This window comes from Thermobia domestica, chromosome 12 (assembly GCF_964235325.1).
Source record: "Thermobia domestica chromosome 12, izTheDome1.hap1.1, whole genome shotgun sequence".
Classification (NCBI taxonomy): Eukaryota; Metazoa; Arthropoda; class Insecta; order Zygentoma; family Lepismatidae; genus Thermobia; species Thermobia domestica.
Window position 1 is genome coordinate 2,391,931 of NC_137465.1, and position 27,257 is coordinate 2,419,187.

Genomic DNA, 27,257 nt, shown 5'->3' on the forward strand with positions numbered 1-27,257 from the left:
AGACAAAGGATGACGTGGAGGGAATAATCGCGCCATATTTATAGTACCTAAATAAAACCTGTTTTTTGTACCTGAACCGTGCTAACATGCAGTGAATGTATTCTTTTGTGGAATGATATATAATTCAAGACGACATTGTTGCTTTAGTGAAATCGATTTCGATGCGCGCGCATGTTCACGTGAACTTTCTGCTCAATATGGTCGTTTATAACCTTTGTTCGAAATGTAGAAAGTATTATCTAATCGTATAACACTACAACATGAGTCAAAACTAATTAAAGGGTATACGTCACATGCAAGGTCAAGTAATCATTTTTGACCATGAGTGTACAATTACAAATTTAAGAAAGGATATTCCTATATAATCTAAATCACAAATTAGTGGAAAACAAGATATATACATCGATAGCATATTATTTGCAATGCTCTGGTGCATTGTCTTTACTAGTGGGATACCCCTCTGATGTACCTGGAGCCGCCCCTGTATTTTTTAAAAAACTTACTGTATATTGCAGAACCAATTTTTTTCCCCCATCAATTAAAGTACTGTATTGTAGTTTTAGTAACAGAATTGAAAAAAATACACATATTTTACAGAGGAAAATTATATTAACGATGCATCTATGCTTTTTTTTTTTTTTTGTATTTCTATTCATATAATTTTTAGCTTATGCGTGGAGTTTCTATTTCTGCATTCTGAAAATTGTAAAGCGAAAATTTTTTACTTCATTTTATTATTGTTGTTATTATTGTTTTTATTTTGTATACAGTATGTAGATAACCTATGTGGGAGTGATAAAATACTTTCTTAATAATTTCAGCAAAATTGATTAAAATACAATCAGTAAAAAATATTGATAGGATAATGGGTTTTTTCCTTCCGATAACATAATAAATATAACTCGTATCGTCCCTCCATGAGAAGTATTGTAATCTATTTTTTGCTTTGGACACCGTCTGGAACGGTCCTAACATCCTACAACGTCAACAACCGGGTGAAACCAAAAGCCGTCTAGAACGGACTTGAGCTCAATGGAAGGAGCCCCATTTCTATACGAGAGGCAAGATAGATGCAGACAAGCGACTTTGAGCCTTATTGCTCGCACATACGGGCGATTTTCGTTAGTTCGCTTACAATAACCACACCTTTATTGTATGAGCAAGTAAGGGCTCGTTTCTTAAAAACGCTTTTTTTTTTCTGTCTTGCGAAAGACAATTGTGCAACAGACTCATTTTTGATAGCTGTGCGTCAAAAATTTCCCGGGTAGTAGGAGTTTCTCCTGTAAATATGGTTGTGTCGCATTTTTCTCAGAGTATGCTGTACTTCGTCATCCACTACGTTCACAGCATAGCGTGAAGTATGTGACGTGGAACAAAATATAAAAAAGTATAGTTGAGAAATACGAATACTGGATGACTATAGCTTAAGTGCAACGACGTTCTTATGTAACATTCTAATGTTCTATATTGTACATTTGATATTTTAACGATCTCAGCATTTATCTGGCGTGAAAAACTAGGATGTCAGAAGAATTCTATCTCCTTCTCTCTCTCTCTCTCTCTCTCTCTCTCTCTCTCTTTCTCTCCAGAGCCAGTCTTCACGTGATCCAATTGGCTTGAGTAGAGTAGTGGTAGAGATCTATTTTAAAATTTATTTTACAAGCGTTCCTCGCACCTTCGCCTTGTGACGGAAACATTTTATGTGAGAAAGAAAGATCGTTGTCCTTTGTTAAAGGTACCATTCTCACATTTGACTGAAATATCTGCTGTAAACTTTTTAAGAGCAGAGTTGGGAAAATAATTACATTTTCAAGATATGGGTCGATTGATTACACTGACATTTTGAACGTAGTAGTAATGGCTTGTTCACCTGGCAGTAAGAGGTTTCCTAATTTCCCGTTATTCCGTAACACTTCTTTTTTATATATTTTGGCCAATACTCGTCTGGTCTGTCATCTTCAAATAACTTTTTTTTTTTTAATTCTGAGGGTACAAAGTTGATTTTAAAAAAAAACAATAAAATGTAAAAGAAGCGAGAAACATGTTTAAATGCTCTAAAAGACTAAATCAGCGTTTCCCAACCTTTTTCAACTTGCGGCAAACTACACGTGTAACTTGAATTCTCGCGGCACATTCATATATATATAGATATTATTATTATTATTATTATTATTATTATTATTATTATTATTATTATTATTATTATTATTATTATTATTATTATTATTATTATTATTATTATTTGTATATATGAAATACTGTTTTTTTTTTTTTTTTTTTTTGTGATTAGGCCTACTGATCTTCTCACAGAGAAGAAAGCTCGATGACTGGTTTTCCTTTGTAGTATATCATTATGCTTATTGTTCATTCTAATTTAAAAATAGTGAACAATTGCAGTGAAATACAGGACTTTTTTTTAATCCACTTTCTCTTTCGAAAACTGTATCCAATCTTTCACTAAAAGGGAAGATTACTAAATAACGAACGAATAAACAAATCTCTTGTACTTTTAAAACACAAATGTAGGTCATTTTTACGGAAGTTTGCTTTGTCAAAAGGATTGAATGATATTTTAAAATTTCAAGTTACGAAATAAACTGCAACAACAATGAAGCAATAATAGTCATGACAATGATAACAAATACTTTTCTCAACATTAAAAATGTACAGAAAAGCAACACAGTATGAAACTTTTGTAGATTCATAGTAGAGGTTCATAGTAATGCGAAATACAAATATACATTTTCCCCTATGTCTTGCAATTTGATTCCTATAGAATTAACAATTTTGTTTCGATTTCCTCGCGGCACACCAGCGACCTATTCGTGGCACACCAGTGTGCCGCGGCACACCGGTTGGGAAACTCTGGACTAAATGATTGCCCATACAGTGGTTCCCAACCTTTTCTGACTGACGATACATATTACCGAACTTTCACGACGTCGTGATATACTTGTTTGATTTTTCGTTAATAACAATAGGCCTACTTTAAATTTCTACAAAGTATCACAATGTAGGCCTAGTACTGAGCCGCTGCAGATGTTGAAGAGGTACTGTCTGTCTCAAAATTAACTTTAACTAATTTTTAAATTCTAAAATTTCGCAACACAACGGTTCGGAACTACTGGCTTATAGTACAAAATAACATTTTCAATTACAGGATATTTTAGGGAAATTAATCTTGAATAGATTCGGAGATAATGGTGCACATAGAAGATAAAAGGGGATCGCTCAAATTAATTTAGTAAACTTTTTAAATTTTGTCATATATTTTTATACGATAGGGTAATATTTTCATTATTCAATTTTTAAAGAAAAAAGTAGTAATAAAGATTTTTACTTCGTTTTTTCTTGAAGCCTGGAGGCATTGTAGAACACTTACGCATGGTTTCACGCCTTTCTGCAACGAGACATAGAGGTGATGACGTCATAACAACTTCAAAAATTAATTCTATTTTTATAATTGGTGGGCTTACTTTTGCACCTAGAAGATTGAAATTTTGCACACACATTCAGAGCACCCCTTAGTATTTTTTTAAGATTTGTTTCAGATCTCTACGTTAGTACAGATTGGTCCAGAGGGGCAAATATATATATATATATATATATATATATATATATATATATATATATATATATATATATATATATATATATATATATATATATATAAGGATATTTTTAAGAAAAAGATCCTTTTTTTCGCGAAATTTCCCGCCTCATATACATGATGGAAACAGGCGAGTAGTACCGTTTGAAAGGGTGTTCTGTTCTGAAGAGAATGATGTACGATCTATGATCTTACGATAAATAGGGATGATGCTGTAGCTGCTTGTCTGAAAGTCTATAATTTACCTTTTTAAAAAAATTAAAATGGTTAAGGATTCGGTGTAAGGGAGCTTCATGTAACGGAATCTGTTGGTAGCAGCGCTGGATTCGCGGATGATTAGATTTGAATAAAGAACAACTTCCCTAATGGACTGACTAATTCTTGTATGTAGCTTATTGAAGCTTCTCTTAGTTAAAATTTTTTAATAGTGTGACTTCCCTCAGAGCCGTCACTATTAATGGTCAGCCATGAATATCTAGTCTGAAACAACGAATTGTGATTGTCTATTCTATTTTAAACACTTCAGGTATACTATAGTTTATGTAACTGACACTTGTAACAACACATTTTCTTTTTACTTAATATACAGGGTGGCCGAAAAGTAGGCATACAGTCCCGTACTGATCAGCTCACTGTATTTTATATCTTTTCTTATTATTATCAAACAGGTAGACCTAGTTTCCTTATTATTTGTTATTTTGCTTATAACTTAAGCCCGGAACAGTCGAAGCAAATAAATGCATAAAGCAGAATGTTATACTTGCTCAATGCAGCGGTGTATACCTACTTTTGGCAACTGTGAACAGTATATACAGTGAGTTCGAGGACACTCTTTTCTCTTCGAAACGGACGTGGGTCCATCCTGAGTTTCCTACATTATATATCGGGATAGAGATCCTATGTTTGAAGATCCTTCTAGTTCAGCATATTTTCAATAATTTTCCGGACTTTCAAGGTCAATGTGAACCTTGTTTTTACTCTATACTCTGTTGCAATAATTAAAGAAGAATTAGAAGGAAGAGCAGAAGGAATCAAAATTCTTGTCAAATAATTAATACCTTAAAGTATACGGATGATATTATCATTATTACAACTTCAGAATAAAGACCTACAGAATTTTCTAAACAAAATACAAGCCAAAAGTGAAGCTATGAACTCCAAAATCAGTAGTAAGGAAACTGAGGTTATGTGCATAGTAAGTAGAGAAAATAAAAATACATTCAATATAAAATTAATGGGCGAAAAACGTGTCCTCCCCATCCAAAATCACTCGTTTTCGCTCACAAAACAAAATTGACACGGTTAATCGTCTTGGAGTTTCGAAATTTAGATTCGGCGTAACAAAATACATCGAACCATACCCTGGGGTCCACTGTATGGAACTTTGGTTTTTGTTTCCTTGTATGGCTGATTTACGTATATCCTCCCCATCCAAAATTGCTCAAGTTTTTCTCCCCATAAAACAAAATTTGCACGATCAATCGTCCTGGGGTTTCGAAATTTGAATTCTGTGTACCAAAATACATCGAAAGCATACCCTGGAGCCCGATGCACAGAACTTTTATTTGTGTGTGTGTGTGTGTTTGTGTGCCTGTGTTATTTAAAATTTCCAAGATGTCTTTATAAAAGCAAACCTCTAGTGGACCAAAACGTTGTAATACTGTTAGCAATATGTACCATTCTGAACTCGCTTCGTTGATTTCTGTTCGTATAAGTGGTATTCTGCTTATCTTTTGCCCAGTTATATGGAAAAGTAACTATGATTTTACATGCGAACTGTGTATAAAATAGCATTGTTTTGAAATCCGGATTTTGTCCGATATCCGGATTTTATTCGAAATCCATATTTCCTTTGATATCTGGATATTATTCGAAATCCAGATTCCTTCTTTTCCTCGATATCTGGATTTTATCCGAAACCCAGATTTCTCCGATTTTACTATCCGGAATTCGATTGTTTAACAAAATCCGGATTAGGTCATCCCTGGTTTGGACCTCACAATATTTCTCTTTTATTCCCTGCCTGAGAGATATGACCATATATAGACTACAAGATATTCAGTTCAATACCCCGTGCCATTTCCTTCATAAGCAGCTGTTCACTGTCCGTGACGGTTTCAGTCGGTGCTCTATTTTTACCAGGAAAACACTCTTCCGGGTTAATGGCAGTTTGTATGTTGTATATATATTGACAAACTGTGTGCTGCACGTGCAGTTAGATTGAAGTAATTTTAGTAAAATCATGCCTGAATAGAGGTATACATACGTTCAAGGAAGGGGGAGCAGGGTGGCTCAGTGGTAGAACGATTACCTCTAGTGTGTGAGGTCCCTGACCAAGCTTGTGTCGACATCATAGTGTCCGTGGCATTTCTCGGACTATTCCCGTTTCCTCCGATATTCTCATTCCACCAATTATTGCATCATCATTTAGTTGCCTTACTCATCGTCTCCCTTAGCCTAAAGGCTGTAATTGGCCTGAACGATTTTTACATTCAAGGTGTCCGAATGATTGGTTGCAAGGAGGAGGCGGGACTGGCTGGCGCTCTGTTTGCAGGACTCATTTTAAATATTACACTGGCAAAAGTCGCTTTATAGCCTTTTATTCAAATACACATAACCAAAGATTGAACATTCATTTATCACTAACTAAAATTGCTAATGAAATAACTACAATAAAATGCAATTTACAAATAGACAATGACACACAAACGTACAATTGAGAGAAAGAACAGATAGCGTAACTGATTTTCGATTTTCAGTTTTCTTTCAACAGATTTCCCTTTTCCTGTCCAAAACTTAACAATCACGTTCTTGCACTGATCCATTGACTCTTATCTTTTCTTTGTAGACACTTAGCACGAACAAGCTACGCAATTGTTTTGCACACATATTTGATTGCATTAGATTTTGAGATTAGCGTCCCTTGCAGCGACAAGGCTACATGAGACGTGGATCTACAGCTTAATGTGGGATCCGAACCACATGAGGTCCCAATGCACACATATTTGAGCGAAGGTTTGTCTTCATCTACTTAAGCGTGATGAAAGATCTTTCCATTGTGCATGTTGTAGGAAAAATAATAAATAATGTGTGTACGGACAGCGCGAAGTGTATGTTCAGCAGAAATATTGCAATATCAGAATCGAGTTTACATGTGTTGTCCATCCAGAATTAATACCACGATTCGCTTTCTGCTTTCAAATTTTCAATACTATACCAATATTGAGAAGCGTCCATTTTGTGACGATATTGTTCAGCTTGACTACAGTATCAAAGGATGACAGGAGATGATTGATAAAGTATCTGACACTAGAAAACTCTATGGAATGAAAATCAACATCGTAAAGTCGAAAGTCATGAGAATATCCCGAGGAAACGCTCCCTTACGGGTCAGAGTAGAACAAAGAGAACTTGAAGAGGTCGATAATTTCAAGTATCTGGGAAGTATTTTGACGAGAGACGCTTACTGCACCAGCTAAAGAAGCATTCAACAAGAAAAGATCACTCTTAACTAGCAGGCTCAATATTGGACTTAAGAAGTTTGTCAAATGCTATATATGAGCATTGGACTGTATGGTTCAGAGACTTGGACATTACGGAAGTTAGAAAAGAAATATTCAGAGCGCTTCGAAATGTGGCGTTGGAGGAAGATTGAGAAGATAAAGTGTACAGAGAGAGCAACAAACGAAGATGTTTTAAAATGGGTAGGAGAGAAGAAGACTCTTTTAACCAGCATCATTCGTAGGAAGGCCAATTGGATTGGACACATCTTGAGAAGAAATTGTCTTCTTCATACCGCCATAGAAGGAAAGATGGAAGGAAAGCGAGGAATAGGAAGAAGAAGAACACAACTGATCGATGATTTGAGAAACAGAAGAAAATATTGAGAATTAAAAAAGGAAGCTGAAAATCAAGAAACATGGAAGAAACATTTCCAGGTCCGAACCAAAAATTAAGAAGAAAGAAAGAAAAAAAAATATGTAGTCCCAGGACCTACCAAAAGGAAGAATACTTATAATAATAATTATTATTATTTTAAAATAGATGGATGCAACTCGCAGTATACTATATACAATGCACGGCTACATTGATATGGTGTTGATATGATTATTTTCGTGTATAATAAATTAATAAAATTCTATTTACAGAGTTGTAGTATCATTTAATTCAAGCTTCTGTCTATTATGGTTGCAAAACGATTGACAAGTTACATGTTTATATCAAAATTAAATATCAATTTCTTTTTTTTTTTTCATTTCCCTATATCTAAGAAAATGTTTGGAGTTCGAAGGGAGGAGGAGGGCTGCCCCTTATGGACGCCCTTAGGATACGTTCACACTATGAAAATGAAATAACTAGAATTGCATGCCTCGATTTTATATGTTGGATAAAGAGGAAGGGTTATAATAATGACAGGGAATCGTAATGGGAGGGAAGGTGAAGAACAAGACAAGGACGGCGTTAGACTAAAGAGGGATAGTAACGCAATATATAAACACGTGAAGGAGATAGAACATGAAATAGGCTGGGAAGATGTAGAGGAAACATTGGAAGAAATTGGAAAGAGGTGAAATGGATAGGAAAGGAAGAAAGCGAGGAACTTATGAATTGGAATAACTAACTAACTAACTCTATGGCCTATGGAACCCGGAGGTTCAATGCCGCGTTCACAAAAGCTCTCCACTGACTTCTATCCTTAGCTAACTGCATCCAGTTTCTATTTTGTATTCCAATCTCGGCGAGATCCATCTTAATATTGTCCTCCCATCTGCGCCTAGGTCTTCCTAATGGTCGTTTTCCGATTGGTCTTCCAGTCAAGACTTTGAAAGCGTTTCTACTTTCTTCCATTCTAGCTACATGACCCGCCCACCTAAGCCTCCTAGACTTGACGATCCTAACAATGTTGGGTAAACCATATAAATTATGTAGTTCCTCGTTATGAAGTTTACGCCATTCCCCATTCTCGTTCCTCTTGGGTCCGAATATTCGTCTCAGGATCTTGTTCTCAAATACTTTCAGTCTATGTTCTTCCCTCAGAGTATGAATTGGAATAGTGGACTAAATATACACAATGTATGGAGAAGGATATCGGATAAAGCAGAAAAAGAAAAGAAGAGTAACACTGATGTATTGAATAGCAGATAGCAAATTAAAAGTTTAAGGCTGTCAAAAGTGAAAGTTGTACGAGAGCACAAATGTGACAGTTACAAGGTTAAGCTTTCAAGTGAAAGTTGTATCATTAAAAGTTGCACATATGTAATCAATTAAAAATTATTAAAAATGAAAGGACGAATCTCATTGGTTCCTAGATATGACCTCCTCTCATTTTCTGAGATATTAATATATACGCTTTAGTCTTAGAAATTGCATTTTATATTATGTTTGATGAAGGCAAAGATACTTTGCCGAAACTAAAACGATATTATTTATTAAATAGAATATGCTTTGTTCAGAGAATTTTTCTGCTGTTTTATACAAGAAATTCCAAAGCTAGAACAGTGCTATTCAAAAAGAACCCTATACTAAATATATAAGTTATATATAGAACAAATTTTAATTTACAGTAAGCAAGGGGCAGGAGTAGTAAATTTAAAGAAATTAGTAAAATCTCAGTTCATTTCGAGGAAATATAAGAATATTTCCTTAATTCTGATATACAGAGTGATTCAAAAGTCCCTTAACACCCCTTTTAAAATCCGTACGGATGTATTTACATTGAACGATGTAGAAACCATACAATAGGGCTAGGGGCAAACCTTTTTGGATAGTGGTTCGCGAACGGCCGTCATATTGAATTTCATTTTTTTTAAATTTCAAACGATAGGGGGGGGGCATGTGATACATGACCTTAGGCTAGAATTTGCTCAGGATGTCAAATCTTAAATAAGATTTCAAATATATTTATTTGGAGATAAGTCATGGACAACGATAGTAGATGTTTACCTGTTACACAATGCGCTCCGTGCTGGGCAATGCACGTGTGCAGACGCCTCTCAAAATTGCTATTAACACGGAGCAGGATAGCTGGGGAAATTTGCTCACAATCATGATACGTTGCTCAAGCTTGCGAAGATCGAGAATTTTCACACCATACACCGCCTTAATTTGTTCCCAAAGGTAGAAGTCTATTGGAGTGAGGTCTGGTGATCGGGTAGGCCATTCAATTGGCCTACGGTGACCAATTCATGCCCTGTGAAATTGTTCATCCAGGGACTGACGCACCCAGATGCCAAAGTGGGAAGGCGCACTGTCTTGCTGAAAAAAGTGGGAAATGTACCATCTTGCGACAGCACACCTGGCAGTATCTGGTCCTGTAACATCTCCAGATATCGTTCCACAGTTAAAGTTTCATGAATGAAAAAAAAAGGAACACATTGAAAAGGAGCACATTGTGTAACAGGTAAACATCAATTGTCGTTGTCCATAACTTCTCACCGAATAAAGATCCATGAAATCTGGTTTAAGATTTGTCATCCTGAGCAAATTCTAGCCTAAGGTCATGTATCACATAATCCACATATCATTTTAAATTAAAAAATAAACTTCAAGATGGCGGCATTCAAAATTGCGACCGTCCGCGAACCATCATCCAAAATGTTTGAACCTAGCCCTATTTTATATTTCCTACATCAAGTTCAATATAAATATATCCGTACGGATTTTTAAAGAACTTTTGAAACACCCTGTACATCAATGTGCTAAAAAAAAAAACAAAGGATGCCTGTATTCAACGCTATTAAGAATGTATATGCACTTATTGTTTTGAAGTAGAAACTAAAAGAGAACCAAATAATTAGTGAAGTAATCTTTAGTCTCAGGGTCTTTCTTATACTCCATACAATTTTGTTTTACTTTTTCTATTTTTAAAAGAAATAGCAAAAACAAAGTGATAACGTGCACAAGAGCAGGACAGGAAAAGGCAAACGTACTGTATGGCTAGATGAAGAGAAAATCGAAAATGTTAAGATGTTCTCCTCTTTAGGAAGTCTAATATCCTAGGACGGAAGAAGTGAAAAAGACGATAAGTTCCAGAATAGCACAGGCTAAATAAGCACTCAATAGAAAAAAAAACTGTAACATCAAGAAATGTGTCGTTGGACGTTTGCAAACGATTTATTAAGACTCTGGTGTGGAGCGTGGCGCTTTGTGGATCAGAGACGTAGCCACTGAGAAAAGCTGAAATATCCAAGCTGGAACCATTTGAAATGTGTTGGTGCAGAATGCTGCGCATATCATGGACCGAAAGAAAAAGGAGTGATGACTTACTAAAGGAAGCTAATGAAGGACGACAAATCATGAACATAATAGGAAAGAGAATAGCATGCTTGGCCATCTATTCGACACTCCAATTCGATCACCGTGCTGACAGAGGGAAAGGCAGAAGGAAAACCAGGAAGAGGAAGACCACGGATAGAATATCTAGATGCAGTTACGAAGGAGAGACCTTATCAAAGTATAAAACAGCTCACCCAAGGGAGTAATTTTTTTTTTTTTTAATTTCCATGTCGACCACCAACCTATGGATGAGGTGAGAAAGAAGAAGCGAAAAAAAAAATCACGACGTCAAAGAATGTGATGAATTACAAAAATAAGCCAAATAGTATATCCAAATCTCCCAAAAAATCTCCAGTCTTTTTCACATGCCATAAATTTGAGTTCACACGTGATGACGTCATAATTACCAGACACTCTCACTTTTATTCTACCCTAAAGCCACCAAAACAAATATTATTTAATTTCATAGCAGTTTGTAAATACTAACTACTTCCCCAAATTTCTAATATTGTTTGTTGTTATTTAATCATTAAAAAGTAGCACTGTCACGTGTACACCTCGTAAAGTAGTTTTGTTCGTATAGCGTGACATTTTCTCAGTTAATATTGAAATCGAAAGTGATAGTAATTTCTGTTATTTCCAGTTTTAGTAGACAGGGATTACAGTGGAGATGGAATATACTCATTACAGAAAACCACTTCTAGCTATCTTCAACTGTTTTTACTCTATAGCGGTCAACGTTAGAACCGGACGTGATTTTATGCCACTTCTGGTTTGAATAGAAGGTACGAGAGAAAATGATACTTATCCTTAAAATCCTTAATGACTCAAAAAAAAAAAGTTTCTCGCTATGTTTTATCGTTATTGTTATTGCTCTACGTAGATCAAGATTTGAAACTGGAAGTAAGTTTTAGTAGAAAGTTAAGGATAGAGATCAAATGTGCTGTTAGGACACTGAACCAACTGCAGAAAACAGCTTCCTGTTATTCGTTACAATTTTCTGCTTTACAGTGATCAATGTTGGAACCATCGTCTTCATGAACAAATTCGATTTCCAACTGTTGACTCTCTACATCAGTGGTCGCCAAAGTTACAAAGCTTCTGAGCTACCGTATCTTTTCTAAATCCTCCTGTTAGCTAACATCCAAACGAATTACAAACTTTAAAAAAAAAATACATTTGTTTATTCCTATAAACTTACATTTGTAGTAATTATGAAATCCAACTATCCAAGTTAGTAAATGTTTAATATACAGAAGAAAAACATAACGTGTACACTCCGCATCAAAAAAATTGCGACAGCTAACGCCGTGCAGCTAGGCCACCCAATATACACCTTCTTATCCCATAATCGTGTCTCTCTTTCCCTGAATTAACTTATAAATCTTTTTTCGTCTCGGTTTTGTTATTTTATTTTATCGATACTAATACATGTGTAGTTTGAAATTAGAATTGCGTTCATGTTGTTAGCTAATTTTAGTATGGGAGAGAAGAAAGGAGGAGAGAGAGGGGGACTTTACCAGACACGATTATGGGATAAGAAAGTGTATATTGGGTGGCCTAGCTGCTCGGCGTTAGCTGTCGCATTTTTTTTATGCGGAGTGTACAACCCCACGCGTCAACTGTGAGATGAAGCTGACAATGGCAGATGCGCGGGAGAAACATACAGTCGTTGTTTATAACTCTCAAAGAAGGTGTTTTCCGACCCAAGTTTATCACAACTTTTAAATTTATTTTATAGTAGCTGTAAGCACCTCTTGATTCACAACCTGAATAAAAAAGAGAACGAAAAATATCTTTAAAGACATGTTCCTACAACCATTCATTGTTCGGTTATTTATCCTCTGCTGTTACATAAACCTGCGTCAATATACACAACAAACAACAATACGTACAGGCAAGGCGTTCCGGAACTCGTTAACTTTTCTACACCCGCCAGGGATTTGAACTAAATCGTAGACTCTCACGTTGGGGTCCTGGTGACGCCCCTAATTACAACAGGGTCACGATTGATACACCGTTAAAAAGCTTATGGAACACAGGTTCCAACGAGGTAACGTTTCTGCAATTCCCGCCCTATTCGTAGAAGAGGAAGAAAAAACAAGTCTTAAAAATATGAAAAAATAGAATTTGGGAGGCCCTGGCAACCCTTGCAGTCACCCTATGTTAGTTACTCCTTTCTTCCTACAAGAAATTGTTCTGAACTTGTGTGTGTATGTGTGTATCACAGAAAATATAATTTTTGTGTTTTACTAAAACGAAAAGCGTAATGAGTTTCTTTCACGTAAGAAATATTCTTTAAAAAAAAATGTTATGCGTAGAAGAAAAATTCATGGAATTTGACATTCACCTACCCCCCTCAACACACACACCCTAGTACCACGTTATATGCACATCATTTTTGCTGCACACATCATGTACAGCAACAAGAATTATGCTTCTAAACCAATTCAGTGAAAAGATGTATTATGTAATTTACGTAAAAAAAAAAAAAACTGAGACTCAAAATATTGGCCAACTTTGCCTCCTCCCCCTTATAACCAATAAGTACACATACACGGTATTACCACGTAGTGGACTACTTCATTGCTTCACATACCGATTGTTATGACTGTACCCCCAAGGGGGAGGATGGTCCCTATAAAAAAAAACCTGATGCAAGAATAACAGATTAACTTTACCCTTCTCCTCCACCGTGATACCTCCACATGAATAAAATGCATGTCGGCAAAAGCTTCATCCTTCAGGAACACACTGATACCAAAATTATCTTCTTAACTTAATTAAAGACTGAGCTATTGAAGTTTAAAGCCTTAACGCAGCAGTTGTGTCAACGGGAGTTTAACGGTTAAATCTATAAAATTTCCACCAGAAAAAAATGTGCATAACTTGTGACACTCGGTGGTCTGTTTGACCTAAAAACCGAAAAACGACTTCGTATGAGGTTAAATACGGTGACGATCTATCTGTCTACAAAATTTGGTAGACCTACGCGTCTTCTTGCTATATGAAAAGCTGATGACATACATACATACATACATACATATTATTATTATTATTATTATTATTTAAGATAAGGATCACCTCTTAAATTTATTGCACGGCGTTCATTAACATCCTGTATGTACACCAAAATAGTGTTTCCGTGGAGTCCTCGCATTTTGATTTCCCCCGACAAAATTTCCCGAAGAAAACCTGTTCCAGAGCAGACAAGACATATTTTACATTTCCCCTATTAACTCAAGAATTTACTCTTTTTTTTTTTTTTTTTTTTTTTTTTTTTTTTTTAACTATATTTCATGGATTTGTCATTCGTCCGCTGCATGTTTTCAATAGAACAAAAGTTGGTCTAAACTCGAAACCAAATCTTGTTAGAAAAAAGTACATGAAAGTAGTTATTATTTATGACCATTGTCTATTTAATTATAACATCGAACCCACGTACAAAATAATAACATTTTAAAGAGCATTAAAAACAGAAGATATAAAAATCAAGAACCTATGTCCACATCAACTTCAGATATTCTTCAATAAAGACGTCAAATAGTTTCGTTAGAAATGAATTCCAACATGGTCACTTAAGCAAATTGGCTCGACGACTTGACAATGTTTCGCAATGGACAGAAAGAAGGCCTTATGCGAGAAATTATTACATTGAGAAAGAAGAAAATACTCTACAAGACACAGTAGGCCTACTGAAATTAGATTTTTAAATGATCTCTAGCAGCTGCCTCTGTGCCAAACTCCGTCAAATTATAGGCTTAGAATAACAACTGAAAGTAATTTTATAGACAAACACATATCAAACGAGTTTTATTATCATATGTAGTGAACAAAAGTATGGCAAGACATAAAACGATTTTATATTCAATATGCTTGCTCGACACTCGATAGTCACTCTGATGCATGGCAAGAAACTCCATGTAACATAATCGATGGAACTAAACTAAATGAATCCCCGATGGGCCGAGGGATTTAAGTTGGGCGAAGTGTGGTCAGCTAATCGATAGTTACATGGTCGTTTTATGACCACCACCTCTTCTATCCCTTTGTCCTCAGGACGCTGGGGGAACAGCAACATCTATCTCGATTTATCTAATGTAGAAAATCGTTTCACGTTTATGGGAACGAACAGCTTATAAAATAACAAGACATAACCAGTGGTTAAGCTCGATGCGCAAGCTTAGTTGGTTTGCTATTGCATGCATCCCAGTTTCCAATGAAGAAAACTGCGTAGAAGTACAGTTTGATCAATCAAGTCTGTTCTACTGCTTTTGAAAAAACTCTCCAAAGACCATCGAGTGTACCCAACGATCGTTTTAACAACGAGAAGTTAAAAATCCATAGGAATTTCACAGGGATGTATCTAAAAGAGATTGAATCAATTGCCGTGTGACGTGTCATCCGTTCCAGGTACAGTTCATCACAGCTGACTCCGCCAAATGACTGGACGTCTTGTCCTGATGAATGACAACGCGAAATGTGGAATACACGGCATAGAATATGGCGATATACTTGTTTCAAAATGTTTGTCTAGTTATAACTTGCGTTGATTTTAGTTTTCTGTCTACTCTGCGTAGTGTAAGTTTGCTCTTATATCAGTGCCCACCAACAACCATAGATCTACGTGAACAGCGAACGTCCTACACACTCACGTACACAGTTAAAACGACCTCTGGAATTACAGGGACATTAGAAGATAAGTCCTCCTTTTATACAATCCGACAGATACATTCAGGTCCGTCCAGAGTCACTACATACTCCATTCGTCCTTGCAAGATGAGTTGTACAGTTCGACGTTCGTCTCCTCTTCATGATACACGAGGGACGGAGGATATGAATTCGAACTTTATATGTAATATGTAATATTGTGTAATTATGCGATTTAGAGTCGCGGTGGAACGTTGTATTGTTCTTTTATTGTTTTTTCAGACGGTAGATTCTTATGTCGCACTAAGCAACGCACTTTTTGCATCATACCAGGGCTATCCACAAAGTTTCTTATATCTACAATGCCCAATATAGGAAAATTCAACAACAGTTGGGATGCAAGTTTAGTTGCGATTCGACATAGCGTTGATCCTTTCTTTGACACGCGGAAATTTTTACAATATACTGTTTACTCATTTGCCTATAACTATACCCATAACCAAAGTACCAAAGGGCATAAATGTAGTTGTTCCAAAAGGCCGGAATTTTCGGAGTCATGTGACTCAAAGCCATCCTCTCTTCAAGTCAACACACAGCATTTCCCAACTACCTGCAATATATTCTCGGGCGTGTTTACACGTGCTGCTACGTGACAATCGTATTTGCCACTATAAACCACCTTTTGTAGTAGTTACCCTTTGTGCCTCTTCATAACCAAGAGGTTAAAGTGTACCTCAACTCCAGTTCGATTTCCAGTAAGGGAACTTACCTGAGAGTGATTCGATCCCACTTTAAGCAGTAGATTCTGCTACTGAGAGTACTAGGGAAGTTCCGCTGGCGCATGCGCCATGCTAGGACACCTTACTCTCTCACGTGTATGCAGTTGCTTCGCACAACATACGGTTTCCTAGCTATGGGAAACGTAGGAAAGTTACTTTCTCGAAGCTCCTCGTATTTGTACAGGCAAGCAAATTTCAACCTTATGAATTCGATCCTTAATCTCTACTAATTATTAATAATAAAACAACGTGTTTGTTCGTCAACAGTATTTCGCATAGAAAGAGGTAACCTGGCGCCACCAAATTTCGTACACTTCGCCAGATTTTAGCGCGTACGAAGCCGTTTTTCTATTTTCGGTTAGGAAGGTTCATGGAGGGTCAAAATGTATGTTTTTCGCAGTTTTGAAGAACGCCTTGCATGTACGCAATCTATACTACTTCATGGTTACGCAGGTTTATATAACAGCAGATGATAAATACCCGGGAAATGGTGTTCTCATTTTATCTATAGGATTGGAATGGATGGTCTACGAGTGCCGCAAGTTAGTTTTTTTTTTTTTTTTTTTTTTTTACCCTGCTGCTCAATTATTATTCGTAAGTAATCATTGCAGACTGACACTCCGTATACAAATAAGTACTGTATGTTCTAAAACATAAAAATAAATTGCATTACAGAAGTCAATATTTCCAACAATAGTACACGTTTGGAAGTGCAACTCTGATAAGCAGAAACTGATTGTTGTAAGATATGAAAAATGGGAATTGGAAAGAGTGATTTACTGTAGCTACTGTATATATTTTAAACGTTTAATTGTTTTTTGTACAATAAAACAGTTTTTATGCTGAAATATCTTTTTTCGTGTTTGCACCTCATTTTAAATCTTTTTCCGGGTTATCCGCGATTTTCTGTATCCGCAGTACCCTTGCCATCCAATTCTGTGAATAATTGGGTTTTTACTATATATATATATATATATATATATATATATATATATATATATATATATATATATATATATATATATATATATATATATATATATATTGTGTGATTTTTGTCAGTGCAAACATTCAAATAACGTATGTCATTTCCACTGTAAAGTACGTCAGTGCACAGGACATTCTCTATATCATGATGTAGGCGACAGGTTTGACAACACATTAATACAGGACGTAGAACATACTATTTTGTGGGTTCAGCAACAAAGTGTTACGAAAAAGACTTCGTACTTGTTTGTGGTACTACTAATGATGTGCAATGTTGAACGCGTTGATAACAAATTAATCTGACCTTCAATAAAATACTAATGTTTCTAGTACGGTTAAAATGTTTACTGGTAGTTATGCAACTCCGCATAGCAACCCCACAATTCTCCATACTGTATCGTTGATTCTGTTTCCACTATCGACATGGCACAGGTGAATTCTACTTTAATATTAAATACTCTTTCCTTTCCAGCTCATTTTGACCGATCTTTATTTGCAAACGTAAGCGAGAATCCCTGCGCAATTGTTCTGAAGGTTTGATTTTCATATTGTTGGATACTACACCTATAACTTCCTGTGTGAAATTTCACACGAATGTGTCAAGGTCATTTGTCTTTATGCCATAGCGGTCAAAGTTCCGTGCCGCCAAATTTCCCACGCTCATAACTCGTAAACGACGCCGCTTTCGAGTTTCTATCCATATATTTTGTTGTTCGTTTTGATGTCTACTTTCAACTCCCAAATGCTGTCATAGGGATAAAGGGACATCCTATATATACAGGGTGTCTCAAAAGTCCCCTGACATAGGGTAACTGCTATTATCAGTTTCAACAAAATGTAAGAGGGGAAACCTTCTCCAAATATAATGTTTTCAATCTAAAGTGAAGGATTTTTTTTTTTAAATCGGACGAGTCGCTTGGGCTGTACACTCTTTATGTACCCTATGTTAAATGAAAATGCGACGTTGTCATTTACCTGGACCCATAACGTAAGTGAATGAAGTTACTGTCTTTTATGCTAACGTGTCGATGGCTAGCCACCATTTCAAAAATGCCTCAATTCAGCATACTCGTACAAAGTTTATCCACCTCCCGCTCCGCACTACCCTCACCCAGCTCCTCTATTATGGCAACGTTGCATTTTCATTAGTGATGAGCGCAAGAGTCTTGGTCTTGCAGTTTTTGCAAGAGTCTTGCATGCAAGACTAAGACCAAGATCAGGAATACCGATGCAAGACCATACCTGAAAGACCAAGACCAAGATTCTTGCGCAAGAGTCTTGCACAAGTACGGCTCAGTGGTAGAGCGTTCACCTGTGGTGCATGAGGTCCCTGATAAGATCCCAGCTTGCTCCATGTGAGCTTTTTTGGTGGCAAACACCGTGTGCGTGGGTTTTCTCAGGGTTTTCATGTTTCCTCCTACTTTCTTCATTCCACCATTTCATTCATTTCTCATAATCACCGTCTCCCTTAACCTCCGTGCATAATCGTGGGACATTAAACTAGATATTTCATTTCATTTCAACATCGGTGTTGAACATCGGTGATTCCGTACATCATAGTTGCCGACTACATGGGTATGGCCTTAGCTCCGAGGCTCAAGCATCAGTTGGATAGTTTTAACGTGTGCTCATAAAATTAATATCGAAATAACATTTTCAATCATGACACTAACCGAAACTTTGTACATGTGACTGCAAGATTGATTGCATGGGCTGAATCTTATACGTTGTATAATTGCTTATCAATATAACTTTTAGCGTCCTTAGGTATTACGCCACATCGAGGATTGGGCGATATAACATTATACAACAATAAATAACCCATATTTGCAAGTGCGAGTGATTTTGTGCAGTTATTTCAAATAACTTGGAGTTTGATACCGTTGTTTTGTATTTCTAATATAGGTCAAAAGTATGTATATAAATTGAGTTTACACAATAGACATAGACACTTGAGTCGTTTTCAGTTTTCACTTAAATTATTCTAAAATATTAAGAGGTTTGATTATAATCATTATTATTTTATTTTTTTCCTCTCTTTTATCGCAAATGTTGCTAAACATATCATCATCATCATAGCTATTCTGCCATTATCGGCAGGTCACTTACTGCAACTGAGAAGCTTCAATGTACGGTGGTCTTCCGGCTAGTCTCTTTGTCTGGACGTAGCAATCTTCTGTTTTAATACTTTCCTTTAACTACAGTCTCCTTCGCCCCTCTCTCTCTTGCCTTCGACCATACCCTCTAGCACGTCCCTCATAATGTAGTTACTCCTCAGCCAATGTCCCAACCAGTTCCTCTTCCTCCTCTTAATTACATCTAAAATTCATCTTTTCTCCCCTACTGCAACTACTTCCAACACCTCATTCGTTTTCCGTTCAACCCAGCTAATTCTCTCTTTTTTCTCCATTTCGTTTCGAAAGTCTTTTTTTTTTTTTTAATCGCTTTTGCGTATTGCCCGCGTTTCTACCCCATAGAGTACATATTGGAATCAGTAAAACAAAATCTCAGTATTTAATTGGAGGTTTGTTCAATACAAAAATTAGCTCATCGTGGTTGAAAAGAAAAAAAAAAATCTAACGCCTTTAGAGTGTAAAAATAATTTTGCAATTCATGGTATTTCAGTAATCTGTGCCGTCTTGATTTCCTTTCATGCGTCTCAAGGGTAGCCTCCCAGTTTGAGAACCAGTGGAATACTGGATCTGTTAAAAATATAAAAAATATATTACGAGACGTTATGATTTATCTCAAAGTAGTGAAGCGTGGGCACCCATTAAAAAAAAATAAAGATCATCGCCTATGTTGTACACTATCTTCATACTTACACGAAATTAAACTATATTACATTTAGAAACATATATTGTATTTCTGTTACTATTGGCGCATTGTAGAATTTATTACCCCTTATCTCCAGAGTAAAATTTACCTCTGAAAAGCATAAAATTTCTTAAAAGCAAGACTTGCAAGACTCTTGCAAGCAAGACCAAGATCAAGTCCAAGACTGGGTGTGCAAGACCAGGACCAAGGGTTCCAGTGCAAGATCAAGACCAAGACCGGATGTGCAAGACCAAGGCCAAGACCACCACGATCTTGGTCTTGGTCTTGCATTTGCTAATCACTAATTTTAATTAAACATTGAGAGCATAAACAGTGTATAGCCCAAATGGCTCGTCCGATTTAATATATATGACTTTAGACTGAAAACATCATATTTGGAGAGGTTTCCCCTCTTACAATTTGTTGTAACTTTGATAACAACAGAGATAATATATTATGGTTTGCCATTAGAATTATCTCAGGGGAACCGGTAGACCAGTGAGAGTAACGTGGTGGATAAGCGACAGAAGTATAATTAATACAAAATTAAGCAATAACAGGACTTATTAGTTATGCTTTGAAAAATTCGGTTCCTCTGTCGAAGATAACTGAGAAACATAAGTTTCCCTCAATTTACTCCTAAGTAAACAAACAAACAAACAAAAAAGTTTACTTCGTGTCTCCCAGTTTGATTAATTTACTCCGTCCTTGGGAATAACATTCCTCCAGAAGGAAAGCCTCGTCTCCCATACCTTGTCTGCTGTTCATAACGGTAATGTGTATGCCACGTTGATGAAAGGAGTGGACGTTCAGCTATGTTGGACTTCCTACTATTGATTAAAGATAACCTCATGAGCATACGGACGGAGATGACTTCGCCATCATTGCAGTTCTATTCTACTAAACGGAGGAACAAGTGTTCTGGAGAAGTTTCGTCGTTGTCACGGACTCACTTCCATGCAAAAATATTAAAACAAAAAAAGCAGAATCTTTAGGAGAATTATGGTTACAAAACTGGTAGCTCAGTGGTAGAGGGCTGACATCTGACGCTTGCGGTTCTTGGTTCGATCCCAGGATATGTGAGTTGGTGGTGGACAAGCCGTGTCCGTGGGTTTTCTCGGAGTTCTCTCGTTTCCTCTAACATTCTAATTCCACCATTTTTTAATAATCACTCATCTCCCTTAGCCTACAGGGCAGAAGAGCGGAACATAAACTAGAAATTTCATCAAATATTAATAACGGAATAAAGTAGAGTCCCTAAAATTCAGCATTCGATAACCCGACCACATCGTGACAGGCGAAGAAAAACCCGTTCAAGGTTATTGGCTCTATAGTAAAGACTCTATGCCATCATAAAGTACGTACTTTTTCTTTTTTTTAAGGGTATTTAGATAATTTATTCTCTGTTGTATTCAAGCAACTTATACGTACAAGTAAAGTAGTGTATTCTCTGAGAAAACACTCGTACTTATTCTGTTTTAACCCCATTCCCAATAACCTGGCATTTTCATAAAATTGGCCACCTTTCGACCCACATTAGGCCGAGTTTTCGGGACTCCACTGTATCGTACTTAATTTTGAGAAGAAATAGAAAATACATTTATGTATATCATCCAATGAAAGATGATTCCGTTTAGTGAACATAAACATTTGTTCTTGTATGTTGAAGTTTAGCGTCCCTTTTGAACACGGAGGCTATATGAGACATGGACCTACACCTTAAGGTGCAATCCGAACTATCGTAATGCGTTGAAATTTCAATGCTTCCCCAGAACCCTATATCTACTGTTTGGAGTTGAAATGAGACAATAATCAGGGAGTGAATCGTCCTCCTTGATTTTAAATAAATATGTACGGTGAAAATTTCGAAAGAATACTATGACTTCTATTAACCATGATGTATGTTTGATTGAAGAATAAATTTACTCAGATTTGGGATTCCAATTGTTTCGTACCCTCCCAAATTCTGTCTGACTGATGATAGGGTCTTCTATTGAAGAAAGATCAATTGAAGTGCCCGAGTTAAAGAGATATTTGTCAACCTATCTCTTCATTCACTTACTTACTTGATTCCCAAGGAAAAGCAACTGAACTGGCCATTCAAGTCCTGATTTGGTAACACCACTTAGCTGTGTTAGAGTGGGACTAGAATCTATCTATTTTCAGAGAAGCCAAAAAGCTTTCCTGTTATTTTATGTGTTACTTTCACGGTGCGGAGGCTTAGAGGACTAGGAGGATAGTTCCGTCATTAGGACATTTGGCCAAAGACTTGGAATCAAGGTGCGAAATCTTGGGACAGATGGAAGAAATCCCCCCACTGAATATTTTTTGAAGACAATTCCGTCTCAATAAAATTTACTAAAAGTGACACTATTGCCAGAACTCTGCAAAGTAATTACGGTGATTCATAAATAATTAACATGTATTTCACATGTAATTAATGGATGAACTAAAGGGGCAATGAAATCCCTAATTTTAACTAACTTACTTTAAGGGCTATAGAACCTGAGGTTTAATGCCGTATTCACAAAAGCTCTACACTTATCTCTGTCTGTAGCCAACTGGATCCAGTTTCTACTTTGTGTTCCTAATTCTAGGTCTTCCTAATGGTCTTTAGTCGATTGGGCTTCCAGTTAATATTTTGAAAGCGTTCATATTTTCTTCCATTCTGACCACCTAACCTGCCCACCTGAGCCTGTTAGACTTAATGACCCCAACAATATTAGCAAACAGTAAAGTTACACAGCTTCTCGTTATGAAGTTTCCATCATTCCCTATTTCCGTCCGTGTTGAGTCCGAATATTTGCCTCAGGATTTTATTCTCAATACTTTCAGTCAGTCTGTGTTCTTCCCTCAAAGTAAGCAATCATGTTTCGCAACCACACAGAACAGCGTGTACAATTATCTTTTTAAATATAGTAAATCCTTAATCTTTCGTAGTTTAATAATTACGGATGTTTAAATACCTCTGCTAAAGCATTTGATTCATTACATTCCCTCCTCCTTTACTTCGACTGTCATTATTTCGCATCATACTCGTAACTCGTTTTGTTTTGCAACTTACTGTTGCCTATGAGACGAGATGACACAAAAAATATGGTTTTCTCAACTCGTCTCGTATTTATTTATTTTCTCAAATTCTCGTCTTGTGTTCATTCTCCAAGACTTCCTTCTCATGTGGGCCCTCTGCCCTATGTATTTTATATGTATTTTTCTTGTTATATGTATTTTTTTTATGAATGAGCCCACCCCCCCAAAGTTACAGAGAAAGCGGCGCCCTTTCTTCTCGTAGCAGCCCAATTCTCGAAGAACTTTCTCCTCTCGAAAGTGTTCTAGTTCCATTTTGTAAATTCTCCAAGGTTGACACAAAATTTAATTTAGTAGCGTTGTTCATGCTTTTCAGCTATTTTGTCAAAAACAAAATTCCGATGCTGCTCACTTACAGCTCCTCACTCATCAACGGTTTGCAAGTGAGTGCTCCTACAGGTTCCAAAAAAAAAAAAAAAAAAAAAAAGTGAAAACCATGCTTCCATAGCCACATTTATTTACGTATAAAAAAACTTAAGAACTTACTTTTTGAACAAGCCTTGTATTTCCCCTATTTATTATTTTAAATTTCACTTAATGATTCTTATTAAAGGAAATTTTACTATGGCTAAACTTTGCTCGCAAATACCCCGGGAACCAAAGGTGACTACGGGGGAAACATTTATTCACATGTGCAACTAAGACAGAGTCTATCTCCAACTCCAGTTCGGACAAAATCGAAGAGTAGTGTAGATCGCTCCGATTGTATGTATATTCTCCTTGTGATTTTTATTTTTTATTTATTTTTTAAAAAAAGAAAGATCAAGTGAAAGACGAAAATGGTACATAAATTGAGTAAGAAAACAATAAAAAGCTGTATAGTGAGTGACACGGTAGAAAATGTAGTGAAACCAAAAACAAAGAGAGAGAGAGAAAGATTACTGGGGTTAAAAAATATTGAAGATTATCATTTTGTGAACTAATGTGTCTATTACCATGACATCATTAGTTCGACATCTTTGATTGTAAATTGCATGATACCATTGATACACGGAATCAAACCCGGCACCTTATACACGAAAGATAGAGACACTAGTAACAGTAAATATTGACCGGTTGAAAATTTCCCCGAGTCTCTCCACTTTGCATACTCGTTATTATAATAACGTCCCCTCAAAGCAACTTGTTACACAACTTCTGAAACTTGTCCTCAACAAGCAACTACCCTCTCCTTAACTGTTGCTCAGAGAGCCCCCATGGCTTACAATTTCCCATTTTACCCTTGCCTGGAAGTCCCCAGACACATCTAAAGAGATTTATTAGTGACGTAAAACTGTTTCAACCATTCTTCCTAGGCTGCCAAAGGAAGGGACCTTTATTGGAAAAACATCATCCCGACAGCTCCGAGCTCAGCGGTGGCTAGCGCAAGCGAAACGCCAGTGGAATGAGTTCCTGGTCTTGCTCCGATGCAATGAGCTCATGTGGATGCTCGAGAATATCCACTTGCACCACACACAATCTTGTTCAAAACAATCTCTTAAAAATACTATTTTCATAACCATACTTACGGCACGGCAATCTGTTTTTTGGGTTGAACCGAACATCAGAAAGGCAAACAAGGTTCACTTACGAATAACAACACAAGGATGAACAGGAATATATACTGTACTAGTGTAGTCCTTGTTTTCCGATTTCCGATGTTTTTTTTTTTTTTTTAATCTAATCTTGTAAAATGGTTCCATACAAATCCAAAGTAACCCATGAGAAAAATTACCTCATTTGAATAATATTAAATGATGCTCCAAGTGACCTCAAGTTTTCAATGCATTTATAATGTATCTACATCAGGCAAAGGTATTTCGTAAGTATTGAAAGAAAATATAAGTTCAAAACCAGATATTTGAAAGTAATAACCATTAAGTAATTAAAGATAAGTTGGAAATAACGTCAGATGTGCATTTGTGATGAGAAGCTATCCAAAAATGATATCACATGATCCCCTTTCTACTAAAAGCTTTGAATCTGAATTCAAGATGATGGACTTTAAGATGACTGCCTTGATAGTAAGTAGAAGTAGATGGCGTTCATCTACAGTAGCCCGATCTAAGAGGTGGTGTCAGTCCCTCGTCTGTGAAACCAAGGTACCATTGCAACTTTTAACCCTTTCACAGAGGAAGTCGACTTTTGTCGACAGAAAGAAAATTCCATTAACATGCGAATGTCGAGTATAGTCGACAGGTTAAAATTTGTTTGTCCGTATCTTGGCTTTGTCGAGAATAGTCGCCGAAGTTGTACCGTTCAATTTTTTGTGTTCTATTGTTTTCGATAAACAATAGAAATCACACAGAAAAACTTTGGCGACTATAGTTAACTAAAACAAAAGCAAGATACAGACAAATTTTAACACGTCGACTATAATCGACATTCGCAGGTTAGGGAAATTTCTTTCCGTCGCCTTCCACAGTGAAAGGGTTAAGGGAACCTTTGCCTTATGTCGTAAACGTAAATTCATTGAAAACTTGAGGTTGTTTGGGGCACCATTTAATATTATTCAATTGAGCTAATTTTTCTCATTGGTTACTTCGGTCTATTGTAGAACCATTTTAGAGGGTGAGACTATTGAACAATGAATGCAGAAGATAAATCGACACTTCTAAAGTTGGGTGTACACCACGTGTCATCAGCTGAACGCTGACGCCATAGTTACAAAGAAGACTGATTCACTCGCGAGCGTTCTATGCCAGAGATGGGGTGGGTCAACAAGACGTGACCCCCTGCGACTCACCACCCACCGTGACCCACTCTGCTCTGTGTATTGTAGCCATCATCTTCTGAACACTGGTGAATTTGTCTACGTTTTACTTTTAAGCCCTCCATTTTTCTTCCTTTTTCTTTTTTTTTTCTTTTTTTTTTTATTTATTTATTTATTTACTTACCTGAGATGAGTATATCCAAAGTGAAAAGACAACTCCAAGCACTTTTGGATATTGATATAGCAATAGGACTTACTACAGTCGAATTTTACAATTTTTCCCCTTTACGTTGGCCTGCTTTACCTTGATTTGAGACTTCCAAATTTCATTTTATTGTCCACTAAAACGTATCTCTAATTCAACAAGAACATAATTATATATAATAATTAAATTGGAATTGATCATATAGTAAACATTTTACCATTTTATATCATAAAGATATTCACCGGAGTGGTGCTTGAGCGATTGACAGTAGAAATTGAAACTCCGATTAGTGATAATTTCACAGCCTTGTTTTATTACAAGTGTGAACTCTTTAGTCAGTGGAGAGGAGGGCGTGGATCATGGGTCAGAGATGATGACTATGGGTTTTGGTGGGTGGTGGGTCAGGGTGGGTCATGGAGGGTCACGTTGTCGTAGGTCATGTGTAAAGTTTTCATTGGCTGACGCCATCTCTGTTCTATGTATTAATGGATGGTCAAGCATGATGCCAATATTTCGGGCATCAACTGTCTTCCATGGGCTAGAAAGAACTGTGCTACATATGGAATTTATACAAGAGTTAAACTGTTGCGTTGCCCTGTAACATTATACCTAGGTAATAAAGACCAAATTCACACTTTTGTCTAAATTTCTCAAACGAGGAATTAAAAATTAAATAGAGTAGGAAAACATATTGCATGGAACTGTAAATTATACATCATTCATTACCTGACTCATCCATATAAAAGTCTAATGAAAACAGTACAATGCGATGCTACTCCTACATTCGGTGGGATGACATTGTGTCTTTCTCTAAATACCATCGATCGGTAGAAAGTACCTAACCTCCACAGAACCATCTTCTATTTCATTATTGTTGGATGTATTAATAATTATGGTTAAGTAAGAAACACTATCGTACTACGTATCTAGATGTTAATATAAAAGTATGTCTCCAATGAGCATAGGGGCAAAAATTTGTCACGACTGAAAAAGAGGCCGGGACGAACTGTAAACCGAAAGACGCCACGACAAGATCCTTCAAACTGGAACTGTCACGGTTCAAATGGGACTGTGGTGATTCTGATTAAAGCGTAATGCATAGTGGCAGAAATTATAGGAACGTATCAAAAGTCCAGGGCCATAGGCTCACTCTGT

The 27,257-nt window shown here is 36.5% G+C and overlaps 1 protein-coding gene across 1 annotated transcript in view; it reads right to left on the reverse strand.

The window, feature by feature from the left end:
• LOC145666299 (uncharacterized) overlaps positions 1 to 27,257 on the reverse strand; it is a 255,202-nt gene that overhangs the window by 70,031 nt on the left and 157,914 nt on the right. The gene's annotated exons all lie outside the window — the stretch shown is intronic.